Source organism: Melospiza melodia, chromosome 3, assembly GCF_035770615.1.
Source record: "Melospiza melodia melodia isolate bMelMel2 chromosome 3, bMelMel2.pri, whole genome shotgun sequence".
Lineage (NCBI taxonomy): Eukaryota > Metazoa > Chordata > Aves > Passeriformes > Passerellidae > Melospiza > Melospiza melodia.
The window spans coordinates 49,667,897-49,683,856 of NC_086196.1; positions in this window are offsets into that span (position 1 = coordinate 49,667,897).

Consider the following 15,960-nt stretch of genomic DNA (forward strand, 5'->3'; position numbering starts at 1 on the left):
TACAAGGTTGCATAAAACTTGCTCAGTTTGGAATTTATTTCCGGGCATAATGTGTGGCTGCATGACAAGTACCCCATTGTAGCCACATGAATTGCAGTCTGGTGAGCTGTGGACAAAGAAACACTAGGGACTGTATGGATGAAAATTCACTTCTTAATGGTTGTGGTCCTTCCCTTGGAAGGATGGTTAAGCTAAGGTTTGACATTCATCACAGGTATACTTTAGGGAAGAATTATTGCACCTCACATTTTCTTAGTCCTTCCTCTGCTACCAGCAAAGTTCCTCTGCTTCACATTTTGCTCTGTAGCCAAGAGTGTCCCACAGGCCCATGTCTGCAGAGTTGCACACAGTTTGTCACCATCTTCAGAGAAACACCTGACCTCTGAGACAGTGACAACTTGCATGGGGCCATTTTCCTCCAGGCAGTCTGAGATTGTGTCCCACACCAGCCATGCTCCAGAAGAACAATTATAATCATTTTAGATTAACTAAATGTACCCATTGGTAAGGTCCTGATCTCTGCAGATGCTGTTTTGCATCTGTGACTTACACAGTATTTCTCGTGTGATGTGGGTAGCCAGTGCTGACTTAAAAAGTAACAGTAATAGCAGCCAGGGACTTAAGAGGTCTTCACAGGATTTGTTTCCATGATAATCTTCATAACTTGTGTCTATTTTATAATGAATCAACTGTCTGGCTTTGTTTCCTAAAACCTTCCTTGCAGTGTAACAGATGGCCCTAGGCTAGCCTTGCATTCTCTACTGTCTGGGATCACTGAGACAGACAGGGCTTTGTTTTCTCTAGATTTAGACCTAATGAAAAATTCAGGAAAGAAAATCAAGCTGCAGTAAAGGTGAAGCTCAAACAGTGAAAAAACATACAGATCATGGTGTTTAAAATACCAACTTTCCTTTTTTCTAGCAGTTACAAACTATGCAGAAAATACTCTGGAGCTAGCTGGAAGCCAAGCAAAAGCTGATGGTTGCAGTATTTGATTAACTGAGGTACTCAGCCCCATGAGGTGTATTGATTTTCAGATGTGCTGATTGTATGCTCTTTTACAGCACCAGAGACAGCTGTCTAAATTTGTGAAAGTTTGGATTAAAATCTAGACTGTCCTATGAACATTCAGCCACACACTCGAAACATAAAAAAAAACAATCCACAGATCTTTAACTGGTTCACTGTACAAACTTAGATGTGGATACAAATTTGTTGTAATATACCATTGTTCACATGCCATGCAGAAGAAAAGAGATGTCTCAATACCTGGCAGTATCAGTGTAGCTTTCTGTTGCTCTCCACAGAGCTGATGTTGTCTAGAGAAATCAGGATTGCTGTACAAAAATTTTAAGTAAAGATGGGAGCAATGAGGTACAGGCAAAAATCTCTTTGATTTAAAAACAAAATTCATTCATTTAAGAAAAACACCGCCTGAGGAGTTTTCTGCCCACTCGGAGCAGTTGCCTGCTGACTGCACCACAAGGAACTTGGGAGGTAACACCTGAGTTCCTTTGGAATCAGCCTCTTTCTTGGGCAGCCAGCTCCGCAGAGAGCCCAGTCCCAGTCCTGCCTTGGGGCTTACACAGCACCCCAGCCACAGCAGAGGGAGTTAAGCACAAGAGAACTTGCAGGTACAGCTGGGCTGGTCCATGGCCACTCGGACTCTGCAGCAGCACAGCTCCTGTCTCACCACTTTGGCTGTAAGGATGTTGCAGATGCCTGTGCTGAAAGCCTTGCCAATATCAAGGTGAAGAACAGTAATTGCTTGTCCTATGTGCTAGACCTGTTCCTTTCTGCACTGGAGCAAGGCCCACCTTAAAAAGGGAAGAGTAGCTCTGGCAGTAACTTTTGCAGCATGGAGAGAGAATCCCTGGTGAGGAGGGGGTTTTGTGTGCTATTAGCCTGTTCGTGTGAGTGAGTGAGTGAGTGAGTGAGTGAGTGAGTGAGTGAGTGAGTGAGTGAGTGAGTGAGTGAGTGAGTGAGTGGGTGGGAGAGTGAGATGTTTGATTTCACAGCCCCACCTGAACACGACTGTCCTTCTCACCCACCTGGTGTTAGAGCAGGAGGGTGACTTTGCCCAGAAGCAGGAGTTTGGGCTTGCTGGTCTTCTTTTCTTTTAATCAGAACCTTGAAGATAGATCTCTCTGCCTTCTCTGACATGAGATGAGATGCAGATGTATTTGGCTCTGTACCATTACAGGAGCTATGGCAAATCCCTCTTCCAGTGCTGGGAAAGCTGGGAGTGGTCCACTCCCTAATGTGGTGCACACAGACCTTGTTAGCAAGAATGGCTCATGCTGGGAAGCCCTGCCTTGTCTGCTAATAGCAACATTAATGGGGAACATGAGAGTCATTTTTCATAATTATGTGAGTGGAAAAAACTAAGAATCACTTAGCTACAGGGTTGCAATCTGAGCATGCTTTCCCACTAGCTAAGCAAATGGAAATCTCTCCCTAAACCTGCTGCTAAAGCCTTAGGTTAGAGTTAGCAGGGGCTGGCTGCTGCCCTGGAGCTGATTGTCTCTCCTCTGCTCCCCTGTGCCCTCTCAGCCACCTTGGTGCCCCAAGATGTTGGGCAGTGCTCTGAGACATGGCACATTTCTGAGTTTAAAGGAACAGCATCAGCTCAAGGCACAAACCTTTGGTGAGGGTATTCACTTGTGGTTTGCCCCAAGCTCCACCACCTCAACCACCATGATGCTGGATTTGGCAATGGCATTTTCCTGCCTTGCTGTAGGTTTTCTTCCTAGCCTGTTGCTGAGGTCAGAAGGAATTTAGTGAATACTACCATGAAAAACTGCCTTAAAAAAAATAAAAAATCTGAAAAACTGTGAAATTGTGCTCTGCCTTTTCTCCATACAGAGACAGAAACCACCAGTAAACATTGTGGGCACAAGGGTGGTCAGAAGTATCCCATGCTTCTTCAGAAAGCTCCCGAGGAGTGGCTCAGCAATGCTGCATGTTTGTTTTGGTTTGGGTGTTTTTGTTTGGTTATTTTGTTTTGTTTTTTGGTTTGGTGTTTTGTTTTTTTTTTTGGTAGGTGTTTTGGGTTTGTTTGTGTTTTCTTTTGGTTTTGTTACAGACCTATTTAAGTCCCAGTAGGTCTTTTGGGAGCCTACAAACTCATGTGTCAGCACAGGTGGTGCACGAGACATTGCAGGGGGAGTGAGGGGAAAGAAAAAAAGTAAAATCTGGCCATCCCACTGTTGGCAAATCCTCCATATTGTGGTGCTGTGATATCAGGTAGGAGAAATGCTAGAAGTGATGTGGCAGCTCACCCCATTTATAACAGTTGTGGTTGCTTCCAGTCATGAAAATTAAATATTTGTGGATAGAGATGAGTTATCTAAATAATTTAAATTTAAACTGCATTATCTCTCCACAAGTCCCCCACTTTCCCCTGAAATATGTGAGCCTTTGTGCTCTTTGACTTGTGGCAGCATGTGTTTTGGAAGAACACCAGAGTGCTGAGGGCAGTTTGCAATGTTCCCAGCAAGGCTGGAACTTCAGAGTTTTAAAAATTAATTATAAATACTTGCTGATTGAGGTAAACACACAAGATGTCAGCAATTGCCAGCAACTATCTTCTGCACGACAGGCACTTATAAGGGCAAGTGTGTTATAAATTGCTCTCCTAAAATCTCTTATTTTCATCCTTTGTCCTTTGCATGACTCTTCAAAGGAAGTGAGCTCCACTGAGCAGGATTTGGCCTCCTGGGCAACCTGGACACCTCTTTGAGTGTTATCCACAGAGGCAGAGGACTCAAACACAGCAAAGATAGCAGCAGGCATTAGATACATGCCTGCTCTTCTTCTGGCCCAAGGAATATATAACTATCACTCTTAATTGCCATTTTATTTTTTTGGGGGATAAAAAGCTCAAACCAAAGTAAGATGGTGTAGTCATCTCTCCCACGTATACAGCAGAAATGGTGAATAATTTCCTTTTCAGGTACTTCACTACTACACTTGCAGTGTGCTTTTTTTCCTGGTCCTTCAGAGAGGAAAAAGCATTTATCCCAGATCCAAAATGTGTCCATCTTTCATTTGCCCTCAGGGGCAGATGGAGCTGCCTACATGCCTTACCTGCAGTGCAGTGTTTGCCACGCATGAGGGCCAAGTTCCCTCACACCTTGGCAGAGGCCCCCCAGGAAAACAAGGACAGGCATGGGGGTCTCCTCATGAGCGTTGTGTGGCCACCTCGCTGGCAGACAGCCCCCCCAGGCACTGCCCTGGTGAGGGGGCAATGCCAGCATTTTGTGACAATTTTATCCAGTTGCTAAGCAGCTGGGTCCCAGGGACACAAATAAAGAGAAAACAAAGTGTCCCGGGGGAGAGCAGGCGCGTTGCTCTGGGAGGGCCCTCGGAGCCATGGCTTCCTCTGCCCTCCTGCGCCAGGCCTGAGGGAGGGCATGGCCGGTGCAGGGCTTTGGGAAGGGGCTCTGGCAGCCAGGCTCCAGGCTGGGCTGGCTTCTCTTCTCGGTGGTTTGGGAGCCCATACCTACCTGCAGAAGGCTGGCTGAGGGTGCACAGCTGGCCGTCCCACCCCCAGCTCCAGCTGCGCCTGTGCAGGGCACTGAGCACTGCTGGGGCCAGGGAGAGAGGCTGTGTCCAGCTCTTCAACCCAGCACTCAGGGCACCACTGCTGGGAGGCAGTGTCTGTGCCCCTAGACAGCTAAGTGTTTTATGGCACTAAACTAAGTGTTTTAAGTCTGACCAGCAGATCATACTTTTCATTGCTTGCACACTCCCTGCATCCCTGGCCTCTCAAAGAACTGCCCCATTTCACTGCAAAGCAGAGTAGCTCCAGCACAGGGAGCTGAGAAGATCCCAATCACCACAGTCTGGCGTCTCATATCCCAGTGATGGGGGCTGCAATAGGAGATCTGGGCTCAAAACCCCTGAGTAATTCAAATAGCACTTACCTCTCTCCAGTCTCCTCTGGTTGTTAGACACTCAGCTTTTCTGCATCGGTTTCACACCCAAATTCAAGGCTGTCATTCATTCAGGAAATAGTCTGTGGGACCTTATTTCTCAAAGAAATTGTGGAGTCTCCCTCACTGGAGAAGTCTAAGAACTGCCTGGACACAATCCTGTGCCAAGGGCTCCAGGATGGCCCTGCTTGAGCAGGGAGGCTGCACAAGATGACCTCCCCTGGTCCCTTCCTGCCTGACCTATTCTCTGATGTATCAGCAGGCCATTTTAGGACACAATACCATGCAGCAGAACCATTTATTGTACAAAGGGGAGCCAACACAGGTCTTCAGGGGTGCAATCACATTGCACCACAGCCCCCTTGGTCACCCAGCAGCAGGCTGCCAGTATGGGCACCTCAGCATCTGCTCCAGCTTGAAAGCAGATTATCTGGTGCCAGAGAAAATGGATTTATCATGACTGATCCCATTCATTTCCTAGAGGACATGCCAAGTGACTGAAATAGAAATGGGGTCAGCAATTAATAGGGTTGCTCTCAGCCACTGTCACCATATGTTGATATGATGATGGCTGGTTTATCTATTTACCTGATAAATAGCTTATGAAAGTTCTATCAGGACATGGGTCAAGGAGAGTGGAGACAAAACTCAAGGGGGCTGTTGTACAGACACTGACATCCTCATAGATTTCTTCTCCAGCATTGAAACTTGCATAAATATTTCTGCCATTTCGGGGAGGGTTTCTTCATGTCCCTGGGGAAAGGGGACTGGATGAGTCACAATCAGCTGCAGCATCAGCTTAATTTTCTGTCCTACCAGGTTCAGCTGGAGACTGACTGACTTTATTCCTTAAAGGGACATAATATATTATGTATTTTCTTGAACTGGGGTAGGAAAACTTTTGAGCACAAGAAACAGAGATTGAGAAGTGTCTTAATAAATGTGCCATGTCACGAGGGCAGCAGACCAAGCTGTGGCTTATGCTGTTGGAGCCAGGAGCTCTGAGACATCTTCAGTCCTGCCATGACAGAGGCTGTTTCAGTTTCTGATCCTTGTAATAAGTCCAGCTTTCTCTGCAGCTCATGGGTAATACCTTTCCAACAGAACCCACAGAGCTCTTTTAGAGAGATGTTATTCCTTCCTGAGGCAGGAAATTTTAAGCTTGTCAAAGCACTTTTCTGAGCCAACAAGAGCTACAGTAGAAAAATTTTGATCAAAAACAGGTGCACAGGCTGGCTGGGAGGCTGAAAAAGAGTCACTGTGCAGTTTGCACAACCCTTGGGGAAAAGATATGTAACTCAGTGTGAGGAGAGGAAAATGAGCTCTGGGCTGAGTGCGGGATGGGGAACCTGCACGGAGCTGGAGAGGGACTGCTCCCTCAGCAGCTCACACGGCAGTCTGCAAACAGTTCACTGCAAGTCTGGCTTAGCTGGGGGGCATTACAGCTTGCCTGGCCCACTAGGGAGCAAATGTCCTGCTCCCTTCTTCCAGGATGATGAAAGAGTGTAAGACCATAAAAGCCACAATTATCATCGGTTAAAGTCTTGGGAACCAGAAGCAAAGGCTCCATCACCACCCCAAAAGTTCTGAGGAGACAAGACCCATATGTCAGGGGCTGAGTGTCTGATAGAGCTCATTGATGTTGGGGAATGATGTATGGGGCAAATCCTTCTCGGTGAAGAGGCTGCCTGAATGTAGTGTTTGGGGACAAGACACTTTTTTCATTATTTTAGCCTATAGAGACCTCCAGTAAAACCCTTTAATCTGATTAATTCAACACCTGTGGCACTGGAAGGAAATTTTCCCAGCTGTGTGCAGAGTTTGCATTTAAACTGCCCTCATGCTCCTCAAGGCACGTCCTCAAGGACAGCTGCCTAACTTCTGCATTTCCTAAAAACAGATGCCAATTTTTGAGTATAGAAATCTCCACAATGTCAAAGCCCATTTGAAGAACTGCTCACACAGAGCAGCTTTGCTGCCAGGATGCAGCCCCCCTGATGAGGATGGTGTGGGGGGCTGGGCAGGCAGCAGCTGGAGCCCACTGCTGTGGCTGGCTGCAGGGATGTTCCCACAACACCCAAAGCATGGGGACAATTCCCCTGCTCAAGGCAAAGACAGCCCTGTCTTTGTGTCCCTCCACAGACCACAGCAAATTTCTCCATTACCACACCACACCTGGACCTGAGATGGCCCCAGACATGGTTCCTCTGCCCTGCTGATGGCAGAAAGACACAACCCATGGTTTGGGATAACTGAGAAGATGCTCTTTGCCTCATGTGGGGTGGAAATCTGCTCACAATTTCAGTCTGGATTAGAAAGGCACCTTCCTTGCTGGCAGCCTGTGCAGTTGTGCTGTCAGTGCCATAGAATTTCATTTACTCCAGAAACCTCTGAGAAAGTGAGAATTGCCAGGATTTTTACTGGAAGTTTCAGCTTTTATGATTACCAAGAATATTTCTAAAATGGCATTAGAGCAAGTCTTAAAGCTTCAGAAAACTGAATACAAATAAAGATTAATCCAAATTTATTATTTGTGAAGTCTAAACCCTGTTGATCATTTCAGTGGCCCTAACTCATGGTTTGTATATTTCTTTATGTGTTGTTACTGCTCCTGACATGAAATAACCCTACACTGGCTTTGTTTACAGGCAAGGATTTCCTTCCCCAATGAATGATTGAAAGTGTTGTCAATTAACTCTCCAGAGTCATTAATTTAGTAGTTTCCTGATCACTAACAACCAGTTCTTGAAAAGCATTAACACCAAACTACCCCAAGAGTGGAAATCTGTGGTTTGGACCTATGAAGCCGTAACATCAGTTTTCTAATGCTACATTGCTTGACTGAGGAGCATTCCTTTCCTCTCCAGAGTCTCTTTGCTCTCAGGCATCTCTTAGATGGGGAGATATGGAAGGGAGATATGGAGATCTACTGCTCCAAAAACATATTAATATTTATGTTAAGGTAGGCTTATATACTTAATATAAAATATGTAATATAAATTATTATTTTCATATAGAGATATACATGTGTTTTAGGTGCATGTGGCACAGCTTGTGTACAAGGCTTCAGTCACAGCTGCTTGTAGCAAGGCAGCTGGTCCCCTAAAGATACTGACAGCCAACTTTGGGTCCACCATCCATGGATTATCCAATTTCACAATTAACTGGGAAAGAGTACCAAAGCCCTGCACAGAAAATTGCCTGTAATCATGGACTCCCCTCTGTCCCAGGGGCAAAATTCTGTTTCTCCAGTTACTTATTAATGTGGAACCCAAAAAAATCTCCCTTATGTTTCATGGACCTCTGAAGGGAAGACATAGGAATGTGCATGTGTATCCATGTGGGAACAGGCTGTGGTGCTGTAAGGAGGAGACCCCTGTGGCCAGTGCAACAAATCTTGTCATAATCAAGGCCTGTCAATCAATCCTGCACCACTTGTTTTGTCTCTAAACGGGAGCCGGACTTCAAAACTCTAAATATTGTCCAAGTGACAGGGCCAAGCAGGCAACAGAATGCTGAACTCACTGTAAAATGCCTTTTTTTCCCAGCTGGTCCCTTTGCTGTGTAGGTTGTAGAAGCCTCTATAATGTGATTGGTCTCCTTGAAACAAGGAATCAGCTGTCCCTCATGTCCAGCCACAGACCTGAAGGATATTCATCACCCTGCAGGTATTTTCTCCTTATTTCCATGCCTCTAACTTTCACCCTGCCTATACATTGCATACACAGATTTCTTCTCAGTCAAGGTTGCATGAGAAAGCAAAACAAAAATATGCCAGGCATTTTTGCCTTTTCTTCACGCCTCACTTGGTTCACAGTCCCTACAAGCCTCAGAAGCCCTGGGTAATTCCTGAAGGCAGAAACATTCAGCTCCAGTCAAAATGATGTTTAACACTCAGCACTTGGCCTTTCCCATCTGAAAGCAGCATTGACTTTAGTGATTTACCAAGGTATGTGGCAGCTCCAGAGGGCTTTCAGGGCTCCAGGGGCTAAAATTAGATGTGGCAGCTCCATCCTGGCATTGGCACCACACGATGCCCTCCCCTGCTCCAGCTGGCCCTGCTGGCCGTCACACTGGGGCGCGATGCTCCACAGTGGGGTGACCACCAGAGCTGAGCAGTGTCCCCCTGACCCAAAGGGGGCTGTGAAAGCTGAAAAAGTGGCCTTCAGTGGGACATCCTTAGTGGAGAGACCTCGTTACTTCCTCTTGGTGAAGGGCAGGATGTTTAGCTGTGTTTGCAAAGCAGGTGGAAAAGAAACAAAAAGCTCTGGATCCATGAGTAGAAAGTGCATCCAGCAGCAGCTCCAAAGCTGGCCCCAATGTGCACCGTGGCAGGCGTTTGGGAGGTGCTGTCTCTCTTTCTGTCAGCATGAGCATCGGTGAAATTCCGCTCTGCTTTCCCCTGCAAGCACAATAAGGCCCTGTTATCCAGGCAGGAAAACTTTTCCATTTCAGGGCAACAACTGCCTGCCAGAAACACAGCACACAGAGATGCGAGGTGAGCACTCTTGCTGAGAACCGGGAACTCTAAGAAAGGGCCGCCAGCTACACACAGCTGGGATGTGCCAGTTCGTGTCCCACTTTGTGTGAGTGTCCTGTAACACCCATGAGTTATTGAAAGCTGTTTCTCAGGCACGTTTGGCAGCCTTTTCTGTTTGTAAGTGTATTTTGAATTTAAAGTTTCAAAACTTCAATTCTGATTGTAAGCTCTAAAGAAAATCTACTGCTTCAGCAAAGGCTTGTCTTTGTGGCATACCAGTGGGTGCCACCTCTGCAGGACACCTCAGTGTGGGAAATTATTTGGGGCTGCTGGTGATAGACTGGCCAGCCACAATTTCATCCCACAGCAGCATTCCTGTGCAGCTCCCAGCATGGAGCCTGTCTTAATGTGGGGACATTTACTCCATCAGCAGCCTGTGTCTCAGCTAGCACCCAGAAAGGCATCTTTGCCACCATCTCAAGTGACTTACAAAGGTCTATTTCTTGTCCTTCCCACCATGAGGCTGCTTCCAAGTGACTTCAGCTGATGCTTTTTGCATCTTTTCAGGAGTTTAAAATGATGCTTTGAGCTGTGTTCTGGCATTCAGCCAGAGGTGATGCCAGGATCAGAGCCCACTGCTTTACTGGAAGTCTCTGAATGGGAGTCTTGATGTTCTTGCATCATCAAGAGAATACCCAAGGGATTTCAGTGCAGAAAAGTTCTTTGGAATAACTTCAACACTGGAAAAAATTATGTCCTGTAATAACAGAATTAGCATGTTCATTCATTAAGCTACACCTCATGCAGTCAGCTGAGGCAGGGGCATCCTCTTGGCTCTCCACAGAGAAGAACTGTGGGCTGTGGATAATTTGGGAAGGAGAACACTGCCATCCACCACTGGTCTCACTGAGGCTGAGACAGGCCAGGAGAGCCATGAGCACCTTGTCTTTACCATGGTTATTAGCAACTGCTCTGGCAGGAGGTTTTCATATTCTATTTCTATTTCCATTTTCTATTTTATACGTAAAAAACCTAATCCACAGGCTTCATGCCCTTCATCTCGCCAGTCCTCAAAAGATGACAACAAATGTCAGCGTTGCTGTCCTTGGGCTTGGATGTGCTTTACACACACACATGAGCAGCATCCCTGCAGGACAGCCTGGAGGTGAAGTGAGGGATCTGAGAGCATGCCGAGTTTGCAGGCAAAGACTCCAGTGGAGGTGTCCTGCAGCAATGCCCCCATCACTGCAGCCTGGCTGTCCATGGCTTCCATCCCAGGCCATCCCTTCGGCACCGGAGCAGGAGGAGGCGCTTTGGGGTGGAGGCCCAGCTCTGCTGCCAAAAGGGACAGCAAAGAGCTGGGCTGTGCCACAATCTGCTCTGGAAACAACTCGACAGATGGAGCTGACTCTGATCCTTGGAGTTTTGCTGAGAGCAGAACCCCTGGCAGATTTTCAGTGTTTCAGTTGCTGTTACAAAGAGTGAGCATTTCTAAGCCCAGTTTCTTGAGTTTAAAAATATATGTATAACCTTGTTTGTATCCTGTTGACACTCAGTGTCCTTCAGGAGTGTGAATGCCCCTTCCCTACAACCACCACTGGTTTGGAGTCTCCTGCAATGACTGGGCATGAAAAGAGAATTTGTGCTGCCCAAAACTGGATCAGCTGTTTGCAAGAGGTCGTGAACTGACCACATTTTGTAGGTAGCTGGTTGCAAGTGCTGAGGCTGCTAAACTCAAAAGCTAAACTCATTTTAAATGTGGCAAGAGTAACTTGAAGCCTATGAATTTTTAAACAGCCAAGCTCTGGATCAATTAAAAATCTTTCAGTGCACCTCTCCAGTAACAATTTGTTTGTGTGCCATGTGCTTTCCCTCTCTCTGTAACTGGGTTATAATCACTCTCTTTACAAAGCTCTATGTGGTGCACGTGCTTGTTGGGCTTGCCTGCTCTTTTTGAGCCAGTCTGACAGCCGGCATTTGATCCTCTCATCTCAGGAGGCACATTGCCTCACCAAGGTGGGTTTGGAGCCTCTCAGCCCTGAACAGCTGCAAGAGCAGAGAAGAGACTGAGCCACGTCACCTGTGTGCCAGGAGGATGCTGGAACTGTTGGTCCTTTTTATTTCATTTAAACTATGAAGAACCTCAGCCCTCTCCTGAGGCAGTGGGAAGCTCTGAAATGTTGGATTGTCCCCTTTCATGGAGCAGGAAGCTGTTTTGCTCCCCCACCGGTTGCAGTGCCCAACCTTTGTCTCTCCAGGGTGAGTGAGGACGTGAGGTGTGTGCTGGTCTGGAAGCTGAGACTCCACAGGTGCTGGCAATCTCCTCTCAGAGTCCTGTTGGAGCCACTGGCAAATGCAGCTTCCCTGGAGCCTGTGTGTTTCAGCTGGGTTGGTCAGGTTGGGCTGAGCAGCCGCTCCAGAGTCTCCCTGTGATGGCACACGGGGAAGCTGCTGCGGAAACACTGCGTGCAATGCATCCTGCAAAAACAGCTTTTTCACTGCAAGTTTAATGATTTATTCTCTAAGTATTTCTACTGCCTGGCCAAAGTAAAAGTATCTCAAATTAGCTTCCCCAGATAAAGACATTTTTATCATATTTGGTGCATTCCTATCCGAGCACTGAGAGCCAGCTGTTTGTGCAGGGTTACAGAGAGCAATCTGTTTGTAACTGTACCGATCTGGCATTTCTAGCCCTGGAATTAATAGCTTTTTTATCTTTCTACATCCTAGGTTCATTTTTTCCATGCTAAGAGAGCGCCAGAAGAAGCATTATAAACGCTGTATAATTAAAACCAGAAGTGCCTCACAGTGAACCTAATTGTAAATGCTAATGGCATTTCTAGCAAAAGTAATACCCTGGGGGACCCATTGCAAATTAACTAAGAAGAACTCAGTGATGTTGCTTCTATGGATTTTAACTGAAACTGTGTAGTTAAAAAGAATCAGAAGATGGATCTTTTTCCATGTCAATTGAAATCCTTATAATTGGGGTCACTGAGTGCTGGGTAAAACCTGTGAGACCAGATTCAGAAGCCACCCCTGAGTCTGTTTTTTATTATCATGTAACTTCCCTTACCAGGACATACAACCCAGTTTTTCCATCTGCTCTTCTGGCTCTACACTGGTGAAAGTAATTTGGCTTCAGAGAGTGGTGCTGGAGAGAGAAAAGAGCTGGGCTCCAGTGTGAGGAAAGAGCAGGGGCGAGGCCGCAGACCTGGTGGTTGGGCTGATGCCAGCAGAGGGACCATGGCTGGCTCTGTACATCTCACTCAGGGCTCTGCTCCCTTTAGTGCAGAAAGAAAAAAAAAAAAAAAAAAAAAAAAAAAAAAAAAAAAAAAAAAAAAAAAAGTTGATAGAGAGAAAAAAAAAAGCACATTTAAAGAATGCCCACAAAAATCCAGCGGTCTCTTAATGGCCGTGCTTCGCGAATACTTCTGTGCTGATTTTCTGGGCATGTGTGAGATGCAGCCTTCCTGTGGCCTCTCCACCGAGATGCTTGTAGGGCTGGGGGCTTTGGCAGGATGGCAGAAGACTGGAGAGTGAATAACAGCTCAAGATGAAAGTTTTTTCTGTGCTGAGGGTCATGAGGACTTATGGGCTGCAGTGGGCTCTGGTGCCTGGCTTGTGAGCTACTGGCGGTCAAATGCCTCCAAGGGAAATTTCCTTTGCCAAGCTGCTGCTGCAGCAACAATCCCTGCTGCTGAGGGCAAGCCCGGAGGGGAAGCTCCCTTTGAAAGGGCAAGTCCAGGGCTGGAGCAGGCTGGACTGGAGGCTGACAGGCTCATCAGCAAGTGCCCACCTTGCCAGCTCCTGGTTCTAGCTCCATCCATCCACAGCAACCCACGCCCTGAACCCTGGAGAGCCCTGACAGCCCAGACCAGGGACAGGGCAGGGAGAGGGCTCCATCACTGGCTGCAGGCCTGAGGGGCCTGGCTCCATGTCTTGGCACATTCATGCAGTGCTGGGAAGAGGGGAGTGAGTGTCATTCCTGGTGGACACATCAGTGACAAGGAACTGAGAAGTTAGTTCAAAGCCATAAGCAAGATTTGCTTGTTCCCAGCCAGGCTGGTTTTGAACCAGTTGGTGAAAAGAACATCCAGGAGGGTGCTTTGCTTTTTGTTAAGCTTGTTCCTAGTCATCAGTGCTCCTGAAATGTGACTTGTGAGACCTCAGCGATGAGAGGCTTCCCTGGGACGTTTGTGAGATTTCCACGGTCAGATGATTTGATGCCAAAGTTAGCTGGTTGACTCAAAGCTTGGGTCAAAGCTAGTGGTAGAGACATGGTACAACTTGTCCTATAATTGGGCACTCAAAATTATTTTATCTGTGATTCTTTTTCCCTTTCTCAACTTCTTTTAGTGGTTTCTGGAGGAAAAGCAGTTAAGATCTGCATGAAATTTAACATGCCAGGTGTACCCCAGTGAAAGCAGGTCCCTGATGCTTTGCTATGTTATTAACATGTCTTGCAACTTTACATTTTCTCCCTAATAAGGCTCTGCATGGCTCTCAGTGACTGCTAAACCACTCTCCTGGTGAGATGGGAGACAGGATGGACAGAGGGCAAGCACAAAGCAGTACTCCTGTGCTGGCAGGATGGTGGGCCCAGAAGCTCTCATCTGCCGGTCCTTTAGCAGGGACTTTGGCCAGACAGAGTTTCTGGAGCTCAGTGTGTCAGACTCAGGCCGTGGGCTGTGCTGAGGGCTCAGAGGCAGTGGCACAGCCCCAGGCAGCAGCTCCAACACCTCAGAGCCTGCAGCAGTCACTGCCTGCTCTGCTGCCAGCCTGGTAGGTGCTCAGAGGTGCCCTCCTACGTGCTCTGCATCACTGGCAGCAGCAGCTCAGTTTCTCCAGGACAGAGAAGTTATGAAGAAAGGCTTTAATTACCAGCCACAAACATTTGCAGTATTCTTGCCCTGGAGCAACTGAGCTGCAGCCAAACGGGTGGAACCCAAAGGGATCAGGGCAACACTCAGGCCAGAGCAGGGTTTCTTAAACACAAGCTTATAGGCACACACCAGAAGTTTCTTTCTTGGCAGATGTAAGGCCTGAAAAATGTGTCAAGGAAAGCAGGATGTTCAGTTAGAACTTTAATTACAAACAGCTGTAATAAAGCCCGGGCTTCCTACAAGTCAAAATAAATTTTGCCACCAAGTTAAGTGGAGCCAGTGCTCCAGCTCACACAGCTTGGAAATGTCAGGATAAAGAGGACCCATGTGCTGAATTTTCTCCTCCCAGCAGAACTCTGGTTTTTCTTCCATCACATTTTCTTCTTCTCCCACCTCCATTGGGATGCCACTGCATCTTTTCGTAGCAGCCAGCGCTTCACAGCAACAAAAACATTTCTCCTGAGATAATTTGCACCTTCTGAAAGTGGGACATTTTCAAACACTGCCTTCAACTCTGGTTATTGGACTTCAGAGAACAAACTCAGGAGACAAATGACTCATTGAACTTCAGGGTCACTGGCACTCGACACTTTTGGTAAGAAGAGAAGCCAGGGCTCAGGTCAGGCCCTTGTGTAAACCTCTGTTTGGTCACTGAAGTCAAACCATCCAAAAAGCACAGAATTCTCTTTCCTTCCCCCATGCATTTCATTTTTTTTTCATTCCCTTGTTCATTTTGGAGACAAGAACTATAGGAAAAGTACAGTAAGCTATTTTCAGGACAGCTAAATATTTTTTGATTTGTTGGCATCCCAGTCGAATCCTGACTTGCCAAGGGCATTTAGCCCTACATCTTGATCCTGCATAAGGTCCAAGTTTCACAGCCATGTGCCAGCCACCCTTTGGGGGAAGAACTTTTTTCTAATATCCAACCTAAACCTCCCCTGACACAACTTCAGGCCATTTCCTCAGGCCCTGTCACTGGTCACCACATTATGGTTTTGATCTCACAGTAATATACAGTAACATACTGATTCAAGTGGGTGATGGGCAAACTTGGACAGCAAAGCCCAGGGGTCTGTCTGTAAATAATGCCTACAGAGTTGGGTTTGTCTCCCAGGGACATGATTTGCAAGCTCTTTGGGGGATGCAGTTGTTGAATGTCCAGCAGGACTCTGCCAGCTGGGTGCTGCACCAGCACCCACAACCATGACCTCAAAGGTTGTCCCAACCTCAGCAAATACCACCAAAGTCACCACTAAAACAATCAATCAATCAATCAATCAATCAGTCAGTCAATCACCATTCTTCAGCCACAGCATCTTTACTACTCTGCCCTTTCAAGTCTTCACTCATACATCAGACCTGCTGGCTCCTTGTGCTGAGACAGCGCCCAGATGCTGTGGATTTGTCTTTAGTAGAAAACTTTTAAAAGTTGAGAGGAAGCTTAGACAAGATTGAAGCAAATTATATGTAGGCCAAATCCTAAATATAGTTGGAATACCACCCTTAGTTGGCTGTGGAGTCTTTCCAAACCAAATTCTTCTTCAAATGCCTTTTTAGCTGCTGGAAATCCAGCCCGAGTACAAACCAAATTGTTTTTCCAAATACATTTCTGGAAGAAGTAGATGTGAGCATGCAGAAGAAAAACTATCCTTGT